A 23,141-nucleotide genomic window follows, 5' to 3' on the forward strand; every position below is an offset into this window, starting at 1 on the left:
ATGATCATTTTCATCATTGTGTGCAAATGTGGGAAAAAACGCATTTTCAGCCGATTTAAACGTCGAAAAGGGGAATTGGTTAAACGCTTCAGTCATTACTCTGTGTGACAGTGTCAGACAGTTTAAATACAATGGTGAACTAGTATATGCTGCTAAAGCGTTGTTTGTCAAACAGTTTTAGGCCCATACAACATGTATTTGTTGAGGTATGAGCATTTTCAGAACATTGGACCGTTTGCTGTCTAACTGAATTAGAGAAACACCGAACCATTGTCTCTTCAGAGGTGAATGATTCAGAATGCTGCAGTACAGCATAGAAATTTAATTAATATGATGAACTATTATGTGCTTCTTAAGTGTTTCTCACAGATTTCTAGGCCCATCTAACATGTATTTGTGGAGTTATGATCATTTTCATCATTGTGTGCACATGTGGGAAAAAACGCATTTTCAGCCGATTTAAACGTCGAAAAGGGGAATTGGTTAAACGCTTCAGTCATTACTCTGTGTGACAGTGTCAGACAGTTTAAATACAATGGTGAACTAGTATATGCTGCTAAAGTGTTGTTTGTCAAACAGTTTTAGGCCCATGTAAAATGTATTTGTCGAGTTATGATTATATTCATCATTGTGTGCACATGTGGGAAAAAACGCATTTTCAGCCGATTTAAACGTCGAAAAGGGGAATTGGTTAAACGCTTCAGTCATTACTCTGTGTGACAGTGTCAGACCGTTTAAATACAATGGTGAACTAGTATATGCTGCTAAAGTGTTGTTTGTCAAACAGTTTTAGGCCCATCTAACATGTATTCGTCGAGTTATGATCATTTTCATCATTATGTGCACATGTGGGAAAAAACGCATTTTCAGCCGATTTAAACGTCGAAAAGGGAAATTGCTTAAACGCTTCAGTCATTACTCTGTGTGACAGTGTCAGACAGTTTAAATACAATGGTGAACTAGTATATGCTGCTAAAGTGGTGTTTGTCAAACAGTTTTAGACCCATACAACATGTATTTGTCGAGGTATGAGCATTTCCAGAACATTGGACGGTTTGCTGTCTAGCTGAATTAGAGAAACACCGAACCATTGTCTCTTCAGAGGTGAATGATTCAGAATGCTGCAGTACAGCATAGAAATTTAATTAATATGATGAACTATTATGTGCTTCTTAAGTGTTTCTCACAGATTTCTAGGCCCATCTAACATGTATTTGTGGAGTTATGATCATTTTCATCATTGTGTGCACATGTGGGAAAAAACGCATTTTCAGCCGATTTAAACGTCGAAAAGGGGAATTGCTTAAACGCTTCAGTCATTACTCTGTGTGACAGTGTCAGACAGTTTAAATACAATGGTGAACTAGTATATGCTGCTAAAGTGTTGTTTGTCAAACAGTTTTAGGCCCATCTAACATGTATTTGTCGAGTTATGATCATTTTCATCATTATTTGCACATGTGGGAAAAAACGCATTTTCAGCCGATTTAAACGTCGAAAAGGGGTATTGGTTAAACGCTTCAGTCATTACTCTGTGTGACAGTGTCAGACAGTTTAAATACAATGGTGAACTAGTATATGCTGCTAAAGCGTTGTTTGTCAAACAGTTTTAGGCCCATACAACATGTATTTGTTGAGGTATGAGCATTTTCAGAACATTGGACGGTTTGCTGTCTAACTGAATTAGAGAAACACCGAACCATTGTCTCTTCAGAGGTGAATGATTCAGAATGCTGCAGTACAGCATAGAAATTTAATTAATATGATGAACTATTATGTGCTTCTTAAGTGTTTCTCACAGATTTCTAGGCCCATCTAACATGTATTTGTGGAGTTATGATCATTTTCATCATTGTGTGCACATGTGGGAAAAAACGCATTTTCAGCCGATTTAAACGTCGAAAAGGGGAATTGCTTAAACGCTTCAGTCATTACTCTGTGTGACAGTGTCAGACAGTTTAAATACAATGGTGAACTAGTATATGCTGCTAAAGTGTTGTTTTTCAACCAGTTTTAGGCCCATCAAACATGTATTTGTTGAGTTATGATCATTTTCATCATTATGTGTACATGTGGGAAAAAACGCATTTTCAGCCGATTTAAACGTCGAAAAGGGGAATTGGTTAAACGCTTCAGTCATTACTCTGTGTGACAGTGTCAGACAGTTTAAATACAATGGTGAACTAGTATATGCTGCTAAAGTGTTGTTTGTCAAACAGTTTTAGGCCCATCTAACATGTATTTGTCGAGTTATGGTCATTTTCATCATTATGTGCATATGTGGGAAAAAACGCATTTTCAGCCGATTTAAACGTCGAAAAGGGGAATTGCTTAAACGCTTCAGTCATTACTCTGTGTGACAGTGTCAGACAGTTTAAATACAATGGTGAACTAGTATATGCTGCTAAAGTGTTGTTTGTCAAACAGTTTTAGGCCCATCTAACATGTATTTGTCGAGTTATGATCATTTTCATCATTATTTGCACATGTGGGAAAAAACGCATTTTCAGCCGATTTAAACGTCGAAAAGGGGTATTGGTTAAACGCTTCAGTCATTACTCTGTGTGACAGTGTCAGACAGTTTAAATACAATGGTGAACTAGTATATGCTGCTAAAGCGTTGTTTGTCAAACAGTTTTAGGCCCATACAACATGTATTTGTTGAGGTATGAGCATTTTCAGAACATTGGACGGTTTGCTGTCTAACTGAATTAGAGAAACACCGAACCATTGTCTCTTCAGAGGTGAATGATTCAGAATGCTGCAGTACAGCATAGAAATTTAATTAATATGATGAACTATTATGTGCTTCTTAAGTGTTTCTCACAGATTTCTAGGCCCATCTAACATGTATTTGTGGAGTTATGATCATTTTCATCATTGTGTGCACATGTGGGAAAAAACGCATTTTCAGCCGATTTAAACGTCGAAAAGGGGAATTGGTTAAACGCTTCAGTCATTACTCTGTGTGACAGTGTCAGACAGTTTAAATACAATGGTGAACTAGTATATGCTGCTAAAGTGTTGTTTGTCAACCAGTTTTAGGCCCATCTAACATGTATTTGTCGAGTTATGATCATTTTCATCATTGTGTGCACATGTGGGAAAAAACGCATTTTCAGCCGATTTAAACGTCGAAAAGGGGAATTGCTTAAACGCTTCAGTCATTACTCTGTGTGACAGTGTCAGACAGTTTAAATACAATGGTGAACTAGTATATGCTGCTAAAGTGTTGTTTGTCAACCAGTTTTAGGCCCATCAAACATGTATTTGTTGAGTTATGATCATTTTCATCATTATGTGTACATGTGGGAAAAAACGCATTTTCAGCCGATTTAAACGTCGAAAAGGGGAATTGCTTAAACGCTTCAGTCATTACTCTGTGTGACAGTGTCAGACAGTTTAAATACAATGGTGAACAAGTATATGCTGCTAAAGTGTTGTTTGTCAACCAGTTTTAGGCCCATCTAACATGTATTTGTGGAGTTATGATCATTTTCATCATTGTGTGCAAATCTGGGAAAAAACGCATTTTCAGCCGATTTAAACGTCGAAAAGGGGAATTGGTTAAACGCTTCAGTCATTACTCTGTGTGACAGTGTCAGACAGTTTAAATACAATGGTGAACTAGTATATGCTGCTAAAGCGTTGTTTGTCAAACAGTTTTAGGCCCATACAACATGTATTTGTCGAGGTATGAGCATTTTCAGAACATTGGACGGTTTGCTGTCTAGCTGAATTAGAGAAACACCGAACCATTGTCTATTCAGAGGTGAATGATTCAGAATGCTGCAGTACAGCATAGAAATTTTATTAATATGATGAACTATTATGTGCTTCCTAAGTTTTTCTCTCAGATTTCTATGCCCATCTAACATGTATTTGTGGAGTTAGGATCATTTTCATCATAGTGTGCACATGTGGGAAAAAACGCATTTTCAGCCGATTTAAACGTCGAAAAGGGGAATTGGTTAAACGCTTCAGTCATTACTCTGTGTGACAGTGTCAGACAGTTTAAATACAATGGTGAACAAGTATATGCTGCTAAAGTGTTGTTTGTCAAACAGTTTTAGGCCCATGTAAAATGTATTTGTCGAGTTATGATCATTTTCATCATTGTGTGCACATGTGGGAAAAAACGCATTTTCAGCCGATTTAAACGTCGAAAAGGGGAATTGGTTAAACGCTTCAGTCCTTACTCTGTGTGACAGTGTCAGACAGTTTAAATACAATGGTGAACTAGTATATGCTGCTAAAGTGTTGTTTGTCAAACAGTTTTAGGCCCATCTAACATGTATTTGTCGAGTTATGGTCATTTTCATCATTATGTGCACATGTGGGAAAAAACGCATTTTCAGCCGATTTAAACGTCGAAAAGGGGAATTGGTTAAACGCTTCAGTCATTACTCTGTGTGACAGTGTCAGACAGTTTAAATACAATGGTGAACTAGTATATGCTGCTAAAGCGTTGTTTGTCAAACAGTTTTAGGCCCATCTAACATGTATTTGTGGAGTTATGATCATTTTCATCATTATGTGCACATGTGGGAAAAAACGCATTTTCAGCCGATTTAAACGTCGAAAAGGGAAATTGCTTAAACGCTTCAGTCATTACTCTGTGTGACAGTGTCAGACAGTTTAAATACAATGGTGAACTAGTATATGCTGCTAAAGTGGTGTTTGTCAAACAGTTTTAGACCCATACAACATGTATTTGTCGAGGTATGAGCATTTCCAGAACATTGGACGGTTTGCTGTCTAGCTGAATTAGAGAAACACCGAACCATTGTCTCTTCAGAGGTGAATGATTCAGAATGCTGCAGTACAGCATAGAAATTTAATTAATATGATGAACTATTATGTGCTTCTTAAGTGTTTCTCACAGATTTCTAGGCCCATCTAACATGTATTTGTGGAGTTATGATCATTTTCATCATTGTGTGCACATGTGGGAAAAAACGCATTTTCAGCCGATTTAAACGTCGAAAAGGGGAATTGCTTAAACGCTTCAGTCATTACTCTGTGTGACAGTGTCAGACAGTTTAAATACAATGGTGAACTAGTATATGCTGCTAAAGTGTTGTTTGTCAAACAGTTTTAGGCCCATCTAACATGTATTTGTCGAGTTATGATCATTTTCATCATTATTTGCACATGTGGGAAAAAACGCATTTTCAGCCGATTTAAACGTCGAAAAGGGGTATTGGTTAAACGCTTCAGTCATTACTCTGTGTGACAGTGTCAGACAGTTTAAATACAATGGTGAACTAGTATATGCTGCTAAAGCGTTGTTTGTCAAACAGTTTTAGGCCCATACAACATGTATTTGTTGAGGTATGAGCATTTTCAGAACATTGGACGGTTTGCTGTCTAACTGAATTAGAGAAACACCGAACCATTGTCTCTTCAGAGGTGAATGATTCAGAATGCTGCAGTACAGCATAGAAATTTAATTAATATGATGAACTATTATGTGCTTCTTAAGTGTTTCTCACAGATTTCTAGGCCCATCTAACATGTATTTGTGGAGTTATGATCATTTTCATCATTGTGTGCACATGTGGGAAAAAACGCATTTTCAGCCGATTTAAACGTCGAAAAGGGGAATTGCTTAAACGCTTCAGTCATTACTCTGTGTGACAGTGTCAGACAGTTTAAATACAATGGTGAACTAGTATATGCTGCTAAAGTGTTGTTTTTCAACCAGTTTTAGGCCCATCAAACATGTATTTGTTGAGTTATGATCATTTTCATCATTATGTGTACATGTGGGAAAAAACGCATTTTCAGCCGATTTAAACGTCGAAAAGGGGAATTGCTTAAACGCTTCAGTCATTACTCTGTGTGACAGTGTCAGACAGTTTAAATACAATGGTGAACTAGTATATGCTGCTAAAGCGTTGTTTGTCAAACAGTTTTAGGCCCATACAACATGTATTTGTTGAGGTATGAGCATTTTCAGAACATTGGACCGTTTACTGTCTAACTGAATTAGAGAAACACCGAACCATTGTCTCTTCAGAGGTGAATGATTCAGAATGCTGCAGTACAGCATAGAAATTTAATTAATATGATGAACTATTATGTGCTTCTTAAGTGTTTCTCACAGATTTCTAGGCCCATCTAACATGTATTTGTGGAGTTATGATCATTTTCATCATTGTGTGCACATGTGGGAAAAAACGCATTTTCAGCCGATTTAAACGTCGAAAAGGGGAATTGGTTAAACGCTTCAGTCATTACTCTGTGTGACAGTGTCAGACAGTTTAAATACAATGGTGAACTAGTATATGCTGCTAAAGTGTTGTTTGTCAAACAGTTTTAGGCCCATGTAAAATGTATTTGTCGAGTTATGATTATATTCATCATTGTGTGCACATGTGGGAAAAAACGCATTTTCAGCCGATTTAAACGTCGAAAAGGGGAATTGGTTAAACGCTTCAGTCATTACTCTGTGTGACAGTGTCAGACCGTTTAAATACAATGGTGAACTAGTATATGCTGCTAAAGTGTTGTTTGTCAAACAGTTTTAGGCCCATCTAACATGTATTCGTCGAGTTATGATCATTTTCATCATTATGTGCACATGTGGGAAAAAACGCATTTTCAGCCGATTTAAACGTCGAAAAGGGGAATTGCTTAAACGCTTCAGTCATTACTCTGTGTGACAGTGTCAGACAGTTTAAATACAATGGTGAACTAGTATATACTGCTAAAGTGGTGTTTGTCAAACAGTTTTAGACCCATCTAACATGTATTTGTGGAGTTATGATCATTTTCATCATTGTGTGCAAATGTGGGAAAAAACGCATTTTCAGCCGATTTAAACGTCGAAAAGGGGAATTGGTTAAACGCTTCAGTCATTACTCTGTGTGACAGTGTCAGACAGTTTAAATACAATGGTGAACTAGTATATGCTGCTAAAGCGTTGTTTGTCAAACAGTTTCATGCCCATACAACATGTATTTGTCGAGGTATGATCATTTTCAGAACTTGTGACGGTTTGCTGTCTAGCTGAATTAGAGAAACACCGAACCATTGTCTCTTCAGAGGTGAATGATTCAGAATGCTGCAGTACAGCATAGAAATTGTATTAATATGATGAACTATTATGTGCTTCTTAAGTGTTTCTCACAGATTTCTAGGCCCATCTAACATGTATTTGTGGAGTTATGATCATTTTCATCATTGTGTGCACATGTGGGAAAAAACGCATTTTCAGCCGATTTAAACGTCGAAAAGGGGAATTGGTTAAACGCTTCAGTCATTACTCTGTGTGACAGTGTCAGACAGTTTAAATACAATGGTGAACTGGTATATGCTGCTAAAGTGTTGTTTGTCAAACAGTTTTAGGCCCATCTAACATGTATTTGTCGAGTTATGATCATTTTCATCATTGTGTGCACATGTGGGAAAAAACGCATTTTCAGCCGATTTAAACGTCGAAAAGGGGAATTGCTTAAACGCTTCAGTCATTACTCTGTGTGACAGTGTCAGACAGTTTAAATACAATGGTGAACTAAAATATGCTGCTAAAGTGTTGTTTGTCAAACAGTTTTAGGCCCATCTAACATGTATTTGTCGAGTTATGATCATTTTCATCATTGTGTGCACATGTGGGAAAAAACGCATTTTCAGCCGATTTAAACGTCGAAAAGGGGAATTGCTTAAACGCTTCAGTCATTACTCTGTGTGACAGTGTCAGACAGTTTAAATACAATGGTGAACAAGTATATGCTGCTAAAGTGTTGTTTGTCAACCAGTTTTAGGCCCATCTAACATGTATTTGTGGAGTTATGATCATTTTCATCATTGTGTGCAAATCTGGGAAAAAACGCATTTTCAGCCGATTTAAACGTCGAAAAGGGGAATTGGTTAAACGCTTCAGTCATTACTCTGTGTGACAGTGTCAGACAGTTTAAATACAATGGTGAACTAGTATATGCTGCTAAAGCGTTGTTTGTCAAACAGTTTTAGGCCCATACAACATGTATTTGTCGAGGTATGAGCATTTTCAGAACATTGGACGGTTTGCTGTCTAGCTGAATTAGAGAAACACCGAACCATTGTCTATTCAGAGGTGAATGATTCAGAATGCTGCAGTACAGCATAGAAATTTTATTAATATGATGAACTATTATGTGCTTCCTAAGTTTTTCTCTCAGATTTCTATGCCCATATAACATGTATTTGTGGAGTTAGGATCATTTTCATCATAGTGTGCACATGTGGGAAAAAACGCATTTTCAGCCGATTTAAACGTCGAAAAGGGGAATTGGTTAAACGCTTCAGTCATTACTCTGTGTGACAGTGTCAGACAGTTTAAATACAATGGTGAACAAGTATATGCTGCTAAAGTGTTGTTTGTCAAACAGTTTTAGGCCCATCTAACATGTATTTGTCGAGTTATGATCATTTTCATCATTGTGTGCACATGTGGGAAAAAACGCATTTTCAGCCGATTTAAACGTCGAAAAGGGGAATTGGTTAAACGCTTCAGTCATTACTCTGTGTGACAGTGTCAGACAGTTTAAATACAATGGTGAACTAGTATATGCTGCTAAAGTGTTGTTTGTCAACCAGTTTTAGGCCCATCTAACATGTATTTGTCGAGTTATGATCATTTTCATCATTGTGTGCACATGTGGGAAAAAACGCATTTTCAGCCGATTTAAACGTCGAAAAGGGGAATTGCTTAAACGCTTCAGTCATTACTCTGTGTGACAGTGTCAGACAGTTTAAATACAATGGTGAACTAGTATATGCTGCTAAAGTGTTGTTTGTCAACCAGTTTTAGGCCCATCAAACATGTATTTGTTGAGTTATGATCATTTTCATCATTATGTGTACATGTGGGAAAAAACGCATTTTCAGCCGATTTAAACGTCGAAAAGGGGAATTGCTTAAACGCTTCAGTCATTACTCTGTGTGACAGTGTCAGACAGTTTAAATACAATGGTGAACAAGTATATGCTACTAAAGTGTTGTTTGTCAACCAGTTTTAGGCCCATCTAACATGTATTTGTGGAGTTATGATCATTTTCATCATTGTGTGCAAATCTGGGAAAAAACGCATTTTCAGCCGATTTAAACGTCGAAAAGGGGAATTGGTTAAACGCTTCAGTCATTACTCTGTGTGACAGTGTCAGACAGTTTAAATACAATGGTGAACTAGTATATGCTGCTAAAGCGTTGTTTGTCAAACAGTTTTAGGCCCATACAACATGTATTTGTTGAGGTATGAGCATTTTCAGAACATTGGACCGTTTACTGTCTAACTGAATTAGAGAAACACCGAACCATTGTCTCTTCAGAGGTGAATGATTCAGAATGCTGCAGTACAGCATAGAAATTTAATTAATATGATGAACTATTATGTGCTTCTTAAGTGTTTCTCACAGATTTCTAGGCCCATCTAACATGTATTTGTGGAGTTATGATCATTTTCATCATTGTGTGCACATGTGGGAAAAAACGCATTTTCAGCCGATTTAAACGTCGAAAAGGGGAATTGGTTAAACGCTTCAGTCATTACTCTGTGTGACAGTGTCAGACAGTTTAAATACAATGGTGAACTAGTATATGCTGCTAAAGTGTTGTTTGTCAAACAGTTTTAGGCCCATGTAAAATGTATTTGTCGAGTTATGATTATATTCATCATTGTGTGCACATGTGGGAAAAAACGCATTTTCAGCCGATTTAAACGTCGAAAAGGGGAATTGGTTAAACGCTTCAGTCATTACTCTGTGTGACAGTGTCAGACCGTTTAAATACAATGGTGAACTAGTATATGCTGCTAAAGTGTTGTTTGTCAAACAGTTTTAGGCCCATCTAACATGTATTCGTCGAGTTATGATCATTTTCATCATTATGTGCACATGTGGGAAAAAACGCATTTTCAGCCGATTTAAACGTCGAAAAGGGGAATTGCTTAAACGCTTCAGTCATTACTCTGTGTGACAGTGTCAGACAGTTTAAATACAATGGTGAACTAGTATATACTGCTAAAGTGGTGTTTGTCAAACAGTTTTAGACCCATCTAACATGTATTTGTGGAGTTATGATCATTTTCATCATTATGTGCACATGTGGGAAAAAACGCATTTTCAGCCGATTTAAACGTCGAAAAGGGAAATTGCTTAAACGCTTCAGTCATTACTCTGTGTGACAGTGTCAGACAGTTTAAATACAATGGTGAACTAGTATATGCTGCTAAAGTGGTGTTTGTCAAACAGTTTTAGACCCATACAACATGTATTTGTCGAGGTATGAGCATTTCCAGAACATTGGACGGTTTGCTGTCTAGCTGAATTAGAGAAACACCGAACCATTGTCTCTTCAGAGGTGAATGATTCAGAATGCTGCAGTACAGCATAGAAATTTAATTAATATGATGAACTATTATGTGCTTCTTAAGTGTTTCTCACAGATTTCTAGGCCCATCTAACATGTATTTGTGGAGTTATGAACATTTTCATCATTGTGTGCACATGTGGGAAAAAACGCATTTTCAGCCGATTTAAACGTCGAAAAGGGGAATTGCTTAAACGCTTCAGTCATTACTCTGTGTGACAGTGTCAGACAGTTTAAATACAATGGTGAACTAGTATATGCTGCTAAAGTGTTGTTTGTCAAACAGTTTTAGGCCCATCTAACATGTATTTGTCGAGTTATGATCATTTTCATCATTATTTGCACATGTGGGAAAAAACGCATTTTCAGCCGATTTAAACGTCGAAAAGGGGTATTGGTTAAACGCTTCAGTCATTACTCTGTGTGACAGTGTCAGACAGTTTAAATACAATGGTGAACTAGTATATGCTGCTAAAGCGTTGTTTGTCAAACAGTTTTAGGCCCATACAACATGTATTTGTTGAGGTATGAGCATTTTCAGAACATTGGACGGTTTGCTGTCTAACTGAATTAGAGAAACACCGAACCATTGTCTCTTCAGAGGTGAATGATTCAGAATGCTGCAGTACAGCATAGAAATTTAATTAATATGATGAACTATTATGTGCTTCTTAAGTGTTTCTCACAGATTTCTAGGCCCATCTAACATGTATTTGTGGAGTTATGATCATTTTCATCATTGTGTGCACATGTGGGAAAAAACGCATTTTCAGCCGATTTAAACGTCGAAAAGGGGAATTGCTTAAACGCTTCAGTCATTACTCTGTGTGACAGTGTCAGACAGTTTAAATACAATGGTGAACTAGTATATGCTGCTAAAGTGTTGTTTGTCAACCAGTTTTAGGCCCATCAAACATGTATTTGTTGAGTTATGATCATTTTCATCATTATGTGTACATGTGGGAAAAAACGCATTTTCAGCCGATTTAAACGTCGAAAAGGGGAATTGGTTAAACGCTTCAGTCATTACTCTGTGTGACAGTGTCAGACAGTTTAAATACAATGGTGAACTAGTATATGCTGCTAAAGCGTTGTTTGTCAAACAGTTTTAGGCCCATACAACATGTATTTGTCGAGGTATGAGCATTTTCAGAACATTGGACGGTTTGCTGTCTAGCTGAATTAGAGAAACACCGAACCATTGTCTATTCAGAGGTGAATGATTCAGAATGCTGCAGTACAGCATAGAAATTTTATTAATATGATGAACTATTATGTGCTTCCTAAGTTTTTCTCTCAGATTTCTATGCCCATCTAACATGTATTTGTGGAGTTAGGATCATTTTCATCATAGTGTGCACATGTGGGAAAAAACGCATTTTCAGCCGATTTAAACGTCGAAAAGGGGAATTGGTTAAACGCTTCAGTCATTACTCTGTGTGACAGTGTCAGACAGTTTAAATACATTGGTGAACAAGTATATGCTGCTAAAGTGTTGTTTGTCAAACAGTTTTAGGCCCATGTAAAATGTATTTGTCGAGTTATGATCATTTTCATCATTGTGTGCACATGTGGGAAAAAACGCATTTTCAGCCGATTTAAACGTCGAAAAGGGGAATTGGTTAAACGCTTCAGTCCTTACTCTGTGTGACAGTGTCAGACAGTTTAAATACAATGGTGAACTAGTATATGCTGCTAAAGTGTTGTTTGTCAAACAGTTTTAGGCCCATCTAACATGTATTTGTCGAGTTATGGTCATTTTCATCATTATGTGCACATGTGGGAAAAAACGCATTTTCAGCCGATTTAAACGTCGAAAAGGGGAATTGGTTAAACGCTTCAGTCATTACTCTGTGTGACAGTGTCAGACAGTTTAAATACAATGGTGAACTAGTATATGCTGCTAAGGCGTTGTTTGTCAAACAGTTTTAGGCCCATCTAACATGTATTTGTCGAGTTATGATCATTTTCATCATTGTGTGCACATGTGGGAAAAAACGCATTTTCAGCCGATTTAAACGTCGAAAAGGGGAATTGGTTAAACGCTTCAGTCATTACTCTGTGTGACAGTGTCAGACAGTTTAAATACAATGGTGAACTAGTATATGCTGCTAAAGTGTTGTTTGTCAACCAGTTTTAGGCCCATCTAACATGTATTTGTCGAGTTATGATCATTTTCATCATTGTGTGCACATTTGGGAAAAAACGCATTTTCAGCCGATTTAAACGTCGAAAAGGGGAATTGCTTAAACGCTTCAGTCATTACTCTGTGTGACAGTGTCAGACAGTTTAAATACAATGGTGAACTAGTATATGCTGCTAAAGTGTTGTTTGTCAACCAGTTTTAGGCCCATCAAACATGTATTTGTTGAGTTATGATCATTTTCATCATTATGTGTACATGTGGGAAAAAACGCATTTTCAGCCGATTTAAACGTCGAAAAGGGGAATTGCTTAAACGCTTCAGTCATTACTCTGTGTGACAGTGTCAGACAGTTTAAATACAATGGTGAACAAGTATATGCTACTAAAGTGTTGTTTGTCAACCAGTTTTAGGCCCATCTAACATGTATTTGTGGAGTTATGATCATTTTCATCATTGTGTGCAAATGTGGGAAAAAACGCATTTTCAGCCGATTTAAACGTCGAAAAGGGGAATTGGTTAAACGCTTCAGTCATTACTCTGTGTGACAGTGTCAGACAGTTTAAATACAATGGTGAACTAGTATATGCTGCTAAAGCGTTGTTTGTCAAACAGTTTTAGGCCCATACAACATGTATTTGTTGAGGTATGAGCATTTTCAGAACATTGGACCGTTTGCTGTCTAACTGAATTAGAGAAACACCGAACCATTGTCTCTTCAGAGGTGAATGATTCAGAATGCTGCAGTACAGCATAGAAATTTAATTAATATGATGAACTATTATGTGCTTCTTAAGTGTTTCTCACAGATTTCTAGGCCCATCTAACATGTATTTGTGGAGTTATGATCATTTTCATCATTGTGTGCACATGTGGGAAAAAACGCATTTTCAGCCGATTTAAACGTCGAAAAGGGGAATTGGTTAAACGCTTCAGTCATTACTCTGTGTGACAGTGTCAGACAGTTTAAATACAATGGTGAACTAGTATATGCTGCTAAAGTGTTGTTTGTCAAACAGTTTTAGGCCCATGTAAAATGTATTTGTCGAGTTATGATTATATTCATCATTGTGTGCACATGTGGGAAAAAACGCATTTTCAGCCGATTTAAACGTCGAAAAGGGGAATTGGTTAAACGCTTCAGTCATTACTCTGTGTGACAGTGTCAGACCGTTTAAATACAATGGTGAACTAGTATATGCTGCTAAAGTGTTGTTTGTCAAACAGTTTTAGGCCCATCTAACATGTATTCGTCGAGTTATGATCATTTTCATCATTATGTGCACATGTGGGAAAAAACGCATTTTCAGCCGATTTAAACGTCGAAAAGGGGAATTGCTTAAACGCTTCAGTCATTACTCTGTGTGACAGTGTCAGACAGTTTAAATACAATGGTGAACTAGTATATACTGCTAAAGTGGTGTTTGTCAAACAGTTTTAGACCCATCTAACATGTATTTGTGGAGTTATGATCATTTTCATCATTATGTGCACATGTGGGAAAAAACGCATTTTCAGCCGATTTAAACGTCGAAAAGGGAAATTGCTTAAACGCTTCAGTCATTACTCTGTGTGACAGTGTCAGACAGTTTAAATACAATGGTGAACTAGTATATGCTGCTAAAGTGGTGTTTGTCAAACAGTTTTAGACCCATACAACATGTATTTGTCGAGGTATGAGCATTTCCAGAACATTGGACGGTTTGCTGTCTAGCTGAATTAGAGAAACACCGAACCATTGTCTCTTCAGAGGTGAATGATTCAGAATGCTGCAGTACAGCATAGAAATTTAATTAATATGATGAACTATTATGTGCTTCTTAAGTGTTTCTCACAGATTTCTAGGCCCATCTAACATGTATTTGTGGAGTTATGATCATTTTCATCATTGTGTGCACATGTGGGAAAAAACGCATTTTCAGCCGATTTAAACGTCGAAAAGGGGAATTGCTTAAACGCTTCAGTCATTACTCTGTGTGACAGTGTCAGACAGTTTAAATACAATGGTGAACTAGTATATGCTGCTAAAGTGTTGTTTGTCAAACAGTTTTAGGCCCATCTAACATGTATTTGTCGAGTTATGATCATTTTCATCATTATTTGCACATGTGGGAAAAAACGCATTTTCAGCCGATTTAAACGTCGAAAAGGGGTATTGGTTAAACGCTTCAGTCATTACTCTGTGTGACAGTGTCAGACAGTTTAAATACAATGGTGAACTAGTATATGCTGCTAAAGCGTTGTTTGTCAAACAGTTTTAGGCCCATACAACATGTATTTGTTGAGGTATGAGCATTTTCAGAACATTGGACGGTTTGCTGTCTAACTGAATTAGAGAAACACCGAACCATTGTCTCTTCAGAGGTGAATGATTCAGAATGCTGCAGTACAGCATAGAAATTTAATTAATATGATGAACTATTATGTGCTTCTTAAGTGTTTCTCACAGATTTCTAGGCCCATCTAACATGTATTTGTGGAGTTATGATCATTTTCATCATTGTGTGCACATGTGGGAAAAAACGCATTTTCAGCCGATTCAAACGTCGAAAAGGGGAATTGCTTAAACGCTTCAGTCATTACTCTGTGTGACAGTGTCAGACAGTTTAAATACAATGGTGAACTAGTATATGCTGCTAAAGTGTTGTTTTTCAACCAGTTTTAGGCCCATCAAACATGTATTTGTTGAGTTATGATCATTTTCATCATTATGTGTACATGTGGGAAAAAACGCATTTTCAGCCGATTTAAACGTCGAAAAGGGGAATTGCTTAAACGCTTCAGTCATTACTCTGTGTGACAGTGTCAGACAGTTTAAATACAATGGTGAACAAGTATATGCTACTAAAGTGTTGTTTGTCAACCAGTTTTAGGCCCATCTAACATGTATTTGTGGAGTTATGATCATTTTCATCATTGTGTGCAAATGTGGGAAAAAACGCATTTTCAGCCGATTTAAACGTCGAAAAGGGGAATTGGTTAAACGCTTCAGTCATTACTCTGTGTGACAGTGTCAGACAGTTTAAATACAATGGTGAACTAGTATATGCTGCTAAAGCGTTGTTTGTCAAACAGTTTTATGCCCATACAACATGTATTTGTCGAGGTATGATCATTTTCAGAACTTGTGACGGTTTGCTGTCTAGCTGAATTAGAGAAACACCGAACCATTGTCTCTTCAGAGGTGAATGATTCAGAATGCTGCAGTACAGCATAGAAATTGTATTAATATGATGAACTATTATGTGCTTCTTAAGTGTTTCTCACAGATTTCTAGGCCCATCTAACATGTATTTGTGGAGTTATGATCATTTTCATCATTGTGTGCACATGTGGGAAAAAACGCATTTTCAGCCGATTTAAACGTCGAAAAGGGGAATTGGTTAAACGCTTCAGTCATTACTCTGTGTGACAGTGTCAGACAGTTTAAATACAATGGTGAACTGGTATATGCTGCTAAAGTGTTGTTTGTCAAACAGTTTTAGGCCCATCTAACATGTATTTGTCGAGTTATGATCATTTTCATCATTGTGTGCACATGTGGGAAAAAACGCATTTTCAGCCGATTTAAACGTCGAAAAGGGGAATTGCTTAAACGCTTCAGTCATTACTCTGTGTGACAGTGTCAGACAGTTTAAATACAATGGTGAACTAAAATATGCTGCTAAAGTGTTGTTTGTCAAACAGTTTTAGGCCCATCTAACATGTATTTGTCGAGTTATGATCATTTTCATCATTGTGTGCACATGTGGGAAAAAACGCATTTTCAGCCGATTTAAACGTCGAAAAGGGGAATTGCTTAAACGCTTCAGTCATTACTCTGTGTGACAGTGTCAGACAGTTTAAATACAATGGTGAACAAGTATATGCTGCTAAAGTGTTGTTTGTCAACCAGTTTTAGGCCCATCTAACATGTATTTGTGGAGTTATGATCATTTTCATCATTGTGTGCAAATCTGGGAAAAAACGCATTTTCAGCCGATTTAAACGTCGAAAAGGGGAATTGGTTAAACGCTTCAGTCATTACTCTGTGTGACAGTGTCAGACAGTTTAAATACAATGGTGAACTAGTATATGCTGCTAAAGCGTTGTTTGTCAAACAGTTTTAGGCCCATACAACATGTATTTGTCGAGGTATGAGCATTTTCAGAACATTGGACGGTTTGCTGTCTAGCTGAATTAGAGAAACACCGAACCATTGTCTATTCAGAGGTGAATGATTCAGAATGCTGCAGTACAGCATAGAAATTTTATTAATATGATGAACTATTATGTGCTTCCTAAGTTTTTCTCTCAGATTTCTATGCCCATCTAACATGTATTTGTGGAGTTAGGATCATTTTCATCATAGTGTGCACATGTGGGAAAAAACGCATTTTCAGCCGATTTAAACGTCGAAAAGGGGAATTGGTTAAACGCTTCAGTCATTACTCTGTGTGACAGTGTCAGACAGTTTAAATACAATGGTGAACAAGTATATGCTGCTAAAGTGTTGTTTGTCAAACAGTTTTAGGCCCATGTAAAATGTATTTGTCGAGTTATGATCATTTTCATCATTGTGTGCACATGTGGGAAAAAACGCATTTTCAGCCGATTTAAACGTCGAAAAGGGGAATTGGTTAAACGCTTCAGTCCTTACTCTGTGTGACAGTGTCAGACAGTTTAAATACAATGGTGAACTAGTATATGCTGCTAAAGTGTTGTTTGTCAAACAGTTTTAGGCCCATCTAACATGTATTTGTCGAGTTATGGTCATTTTCATCATTATGTGCACATGTGGGAAAAAACGCATTTTCAGCCGATTTAAACGTCGAAAAGGGGAATTGCTTAAACGCTTCAGTCATTACTCTGTGTGACAGTGTCAGACAGTTTAAATACAATGGTGAACTAGTATATGCTGCTAAAGCGTTGTTTGTCAAACAGTTTTAGGCCCATCTAACATGTATTTGTCGAGTTATGATCATTTTCATCATTGTGTGCACATGTGGGAAAAAACGCATTTTCAGCCGATTTAAACGTTGAAAAGGGGAATTGGTTAAACGCTTCAGTCATTACTCTGTGTGACAGTGTCAGACAGTTTAAATACAATGGTGAACTAGTATATGCTGCTAAAGTGTTGTTTGTCAACCAGTTTTAGGCCCATCTAACATGTATTTGTCGAGTTATGATCATTTTCATCATTGTGTGCACATGTGGGAAAAAACGCATTTTCAGCCGATTTAAACGTCGAAAAGGGGAATTGCTTAAACGCTTCAGTCATTACTCTGTGTGACAGTGTCAGACAGTTTAAATACAATGGTGAACTAGTATATGCTGCTAAAGTGTTGTTTGTCAACCAGTTTTAGGCCCATCAAACATGTATTTGTTGAGTTATGATCATTTTCATCATTATGTGTACATGTGGGAAAAAACGCATTTTTAGCCGATTTAAACGTCGAAAAGGGGAATTGCTTAAACGCTTCAGTCATTACTCTGTGTGACAGTGTCAGACAGTTTAAATACAATGGTGAACAAGTATATGCTACTAAAGTGTTGTTTGTCAACCAGTTTTAGGCCCATCTAACATGTATTTGTGGAGTTATGATCATTTTCATCATTGTGTGCAAATGTGGGAAAAAACGCATTTTCAGCCGATTTAAACGTCGAAAAGGGGAATTGGTTAAACGCTTCAGTCATTACTCTGTGTGACAGTGTCAGACAGTTTAAATACAATGGTGAACTAGTATATGCTGCTAAAGCGTTGTTTGTCAAACAGTTTTAGGCCCATACAACATGTATTTGTTGAGGTATGAGCATTTTCAGAACATTGGACCGTTTGCTGTCTAACTGAATTAGAGAAACACCGAACCATTGTCTCTTCAGAGGTGAATGATTCAGAATGCTGCAGTACAGCATAGAAATTTAATTAATATGATGAACTATTATGTGCTTCTTAAGTGTTTCTCACAGATTTCTAGGCCCATCTAACATGTATTTGTGGAGTTATGATCATTTTCATCATTGTGTGCACATGTGGGAAAAAACGCATTTTCAGCCGATTTAAACGTCGAAAAGGGGAATTGGTTAAACGCTTCAGTCATTACTCTGTGTGACAGTGTCAGACAGTTTAAATACAATGGTGAACTAGTATATGCTGCTAAAGTGTTGTTTGTCAAACAGTTTTAGGCCCATGTAAAATGTATTTGTCGAGTTATGATTATATTCATCATTGTGTGCACATGTGGGAAAAAACGCATTTTCAGCCGATTTAAACGTCGAAAAGGGGAATTGGTTAAACGCTTCAGTCATTACTCTGTGTGACAGTGTCAGACCGTTTAAATACAATGGTGAACTAGTATATGCTGCTAAAGTGTTGTTTGTCAAACAGTTTTAGGCCCATCTAACATGTATTCGTCGAGTTATGATCATTTTCATCATTATGTGCACATGTGGGAAAAAACGCATTTTCAGCCGATTTAAACGTCGAAAAGGGGAATTGCTTAAACGCTTCAGTCATTACTCTGTGTGACAGTGTCAGACAGTTTAAATACAATGGTGAACTAGTATATACTGCTAAAGTGGTGTTTGTCAAACAGTTTTAGACCCATCTAACATGTATTTGTGGAGTTATGATCATTTTCATCATTATGTGCACATGTGGGAAAAAACGCATTTTCAGCCGATTTAAACGTCGAAAAGGGAAATTGCTTAAACGCTTCAGTCATTACTCTGTGTGACAGTGTCAGACAGTTTAAATACAATGGTGAACTAGTATATGCTGCTAAAGTGGTGTTTGTCAAACAGTTTTAGACCCATACAACATGTATTTGTCGAGGTATGAGCATTTCCAGAACATTGGACGGTTTGCTGTCTAGCTGAATTAGAGAAACACCGAACCATTGTCTCTTCAGAGGTGAATGATTCAGAATGCTGCAGTACAGCATAGAAATTTAATTAATATGATGAACTATTATGTGCTTCTTAAGTGTTTCTCACAGATTTCTAGGCCCATCTAACATGTATTTGTGGAGTTATGATCATTTTCATCATTGTGTGCACATGTGGGAAAAAACGCATTTTCAGCCGATTTAAACGTCGAAAAGGGGAATTGCTTAAACGCTTCAGTCATTACTCTGTGTGACAGTGTCAGACAGTTTAAATACAATGGTGAACTAGTATATGCTGCTAAAGTGTTGTTTGTCAAACAGTTTTAGGCCCATCTAACATGTATTTGTCGAGTTATGATCATTTTCATCATTATTTGCACATGTGGGAAAAAACGCATTTTCAGCCGATTTAAACGTCGAAAAGGGGTATTGGTTAAACGCTTCAGTCATTACTCTGTGTGACAGTGTCAGACAGTTTAAATACAATGGTGAACTAGTATATGCTGCTAAAGCGTTGTTTGTCAAACAGTTTTAGGCCCATACAACATGTATTTGTTGAGGTATGAGCATTTTCAGAACATTGGACGGTTTGCTGTCTAACTGAATTAGAGAAACACCGAACCATTGTCTCTTCAGAGGTGAATGATTCAGAATGCTGCAGTACAGCATAGAAATTTAATTAATATGATGAACTATTATGTGCTTCTTAAGTGTTTCTCACAGATTTCTAGGCCCATCTAACATGTATTTGTGGAGTTATGATCATTTTCATCATTGTGTGCACATGTGGGAAAAAACGCATTTTCAGCCGATTTAAACGTCGAAAAGGGGAATTGCTTAAACGCTTCAGTCATTACTCTGTGTGACAGTGTCAGACAGTTTAAATACAATGGTGAACTAGTATATGCTGCTAAAGTGTTGTTTTTCAACCAGTTTTAGGCCCATCAAACATGTATTTGTTGAGTTATGATCATTTTCATCATTATGTGTACATGTGGGAAAAAACGCATTTTCAGCCGATTTAAACGTCGAAAAGGGGAATTGCTTAAACGCTTCAGTCATTACTCTGTGTGACAGTGTCAGACAGTTTAAATACAATGGTGAACAAGTATATGCTACTAAAGTGTTGTTTGTCAACCAGTTTTAGGCCCATCTAACATGTATTTGTGGAGTTATGATCATTTTCATCATTGTGTGCAAATGTGGGAAAAAACGCATTTTCAGCCGATTTAAACGTCGAAAAGGGGAATTGGTTAAACGCTTCAGTCATTACTCTGTGTGACAGTGTCAGACAGTTTAAATACAATGGTGAACTAGTATATGCTGCTAAAGCGTTGTTTGTCAAACAGTTTTATGCCCATACAACATGTATTTGTCGAGGTATGATCATTTTCAGAACTTGTGACGGTTTGCTGTCTAGCTGAATTAGAGAAACACCGAACCATTGTCTCTTCAGAGGTGAATGATTCAGAATGCTGCAGTACAGCATAGAAATTGTATTAATATGATGAACTATTATGTGCTTCTTAAGTGTTTCTCACAGATTTCTAGGCCCATCTAACATGTATTTGTGGAGTTATGATCATTTTCATCATTGTGTGCACATGTGGGAAAAAACGCATTTTCAGCCGATTTAAACGTCGAAAAGGGGAATTGGTTAAACGCTTCAGTCATTACTCTGTGTGACAGTGTCAGACAGTTTAAATACAATGGTGAACTGGTATATGCTGCTAAAGTGTTGTTTGTCAAACAGTTTTAGGCCCATCTAACATGTATTTGTCGAGTTATGATCATTTTCATCATTGTGTGCACATGTGGGAAAAAACGCATTTTCAGCCGATTTAAACGTCGAAAAGGGGAATTGCTTAAACGCTTCAGTCATTACTCTGTGTGACAGTGTCAGACAGTTTAAATACAATGGTGAACTAAAATATGCTGCTAAAGTGTTGTTTGTCAAACAGTTTTAGGCCCATCTAACATGTATTTGTCGAGTTATGATCATTTTCATCATTGTGTGCACATGTGGGAAAAAACGCATTTTCAGCCGATTTAAACGTCGAAAAGGGGAATTGCTTAAACGCTTCAGTCATTACTCTGTGTGACAGTGTCAGACAGTTTAAACACAATGGTGAACAAGTATATGCTGCTAAAGTGTTGTTTGTCAACCAGTTTTAGGCCCATCTAACATGTATTTGTGGAGTTATGATCATTTTCATCATTGTGTGCAAATCTGGGAAAAAACGCATTTTCAGCCGATTTAAACGTCGAAAAGGGGAATTGGTTAAACGCTTCAGTCATTACTCTGTGTGACAGTGTCAGACAGTTTAAATACAATGGTGAACTAGTATATGCTGCTAAAGCGTTGTTTGTCAAACAGTTTTAGGCCCATACAACATGTATTTGTCGAGGTATGAGCATTTTCAGAACATTGGACGGTTTGCTGTCTAGCTGAATTAGAGAAACACCGAACCATTGTCTATTCAGAGGTGAATGATTCAGAATGCTGCAGTACAGCATAGAAATTTTATTAATATGATGAACTATTATGTGCTTCCTAAGTTTTTCTCTCAGATTTCTATGCCCATCTAACATGTATTTGTGGAGTTAGGATCATTTTCATCATAGTGTGCACATGTGGGAAAAAACGCATTTTCAGCCGATTTAAACGTCGAAAAGGGGAATTGGTTAAACGCTTCAGTCATTACTCTGTGTGACAGTGTCAGACAGTTTAAATACAATGGTGAACAAGTATATGCTGCTAAAGTGTTGTTTGTCAAACAGTTTTAGGCCCATGTAAAATGTATTTGTCGAGTTATGATCATTTTCATCATTGTGTGCACATGTGGGAAAAAACGCATTTTCAGCCGATTTAAACGTCGAAAAGGGGAATTGGTTAAACGCTTCAGTCCTTACTCTGTGTGACAGTGTCAGACAGTTTAAATACAATGGTGAACTAGTATATGCTGCTAAAGTGTTGTTTGTCAAACAGTTTTAGGCCCATCTAACATGTATTTGTCGAGTTATGGTCATTTTCATCATTATGTGCACATGTGGGAAAAAACGCATTTTCAGCCGATTTAAACGTCGAAAAGGGGAATTGCTTAAACGCTTCAGTCATTACTCTGTGTGACAGTGTCAGACAGTTTAAATACAATGGTGAACTAGTATATGCTGCTAAAGCGTTGTTTGTCAAACAGTTTTAGGCCCATCTAACATGTATTTGTCGAGTTATGATCATTTTCATCATTGTGTGCACATGTGGGAAAAAACGCATTTTCAGCCGATTTAAACGTCGAAAAGGGGAATTGGTTAAACGCTTCAGTCATTACTCTGTGTGACAGTGTCAGACAGTTTAAATACAATGGTGAACTAGTATATGCTGCTAAAGTGTTGTTTGTCAACCAGTTTTAGGCCCATCTAACATGTATTTGTCGAGTTATGATCATTTTCATCATTGTGTGCACATGTGGGAAAAAACGCATTTTCAGCCGATTTATACGTCGAAAAGGGGAATTGCTTAAACGCTTCAGTCATTACTCTGTGTGACAGTGTCAGACAGTTTAAATACAATGGTGAACTAGTATATGCTGCTAAAGTGTTGTTTGTCAACCAGTTTTAGGCCCATCAAACATGTATTTGTTGAGTTATGATCATTTTCATCATTATGTGTACATGTGGGAAAAAACGCATTTTCAGCCGATTTAAACGTCGAAAAGGGGAATTGCTTAAACGCTTCAGTCATTACTCTGTGTGACAGTGTCAGACAGTTTAAATACAAT

The sequence above is a fragment of the Zeus faber genome (genome assembly GCF_960531495.2).
Source record: "Zeus faber genome assembly, chromosome: 20".
In the NCBI taxonomy this organism is placed as follows: Eukaryota; Metazoa; Chordata; class Actinopteri; order Zeiformes; family Zeidae; genus Zeus; species Zeus faber.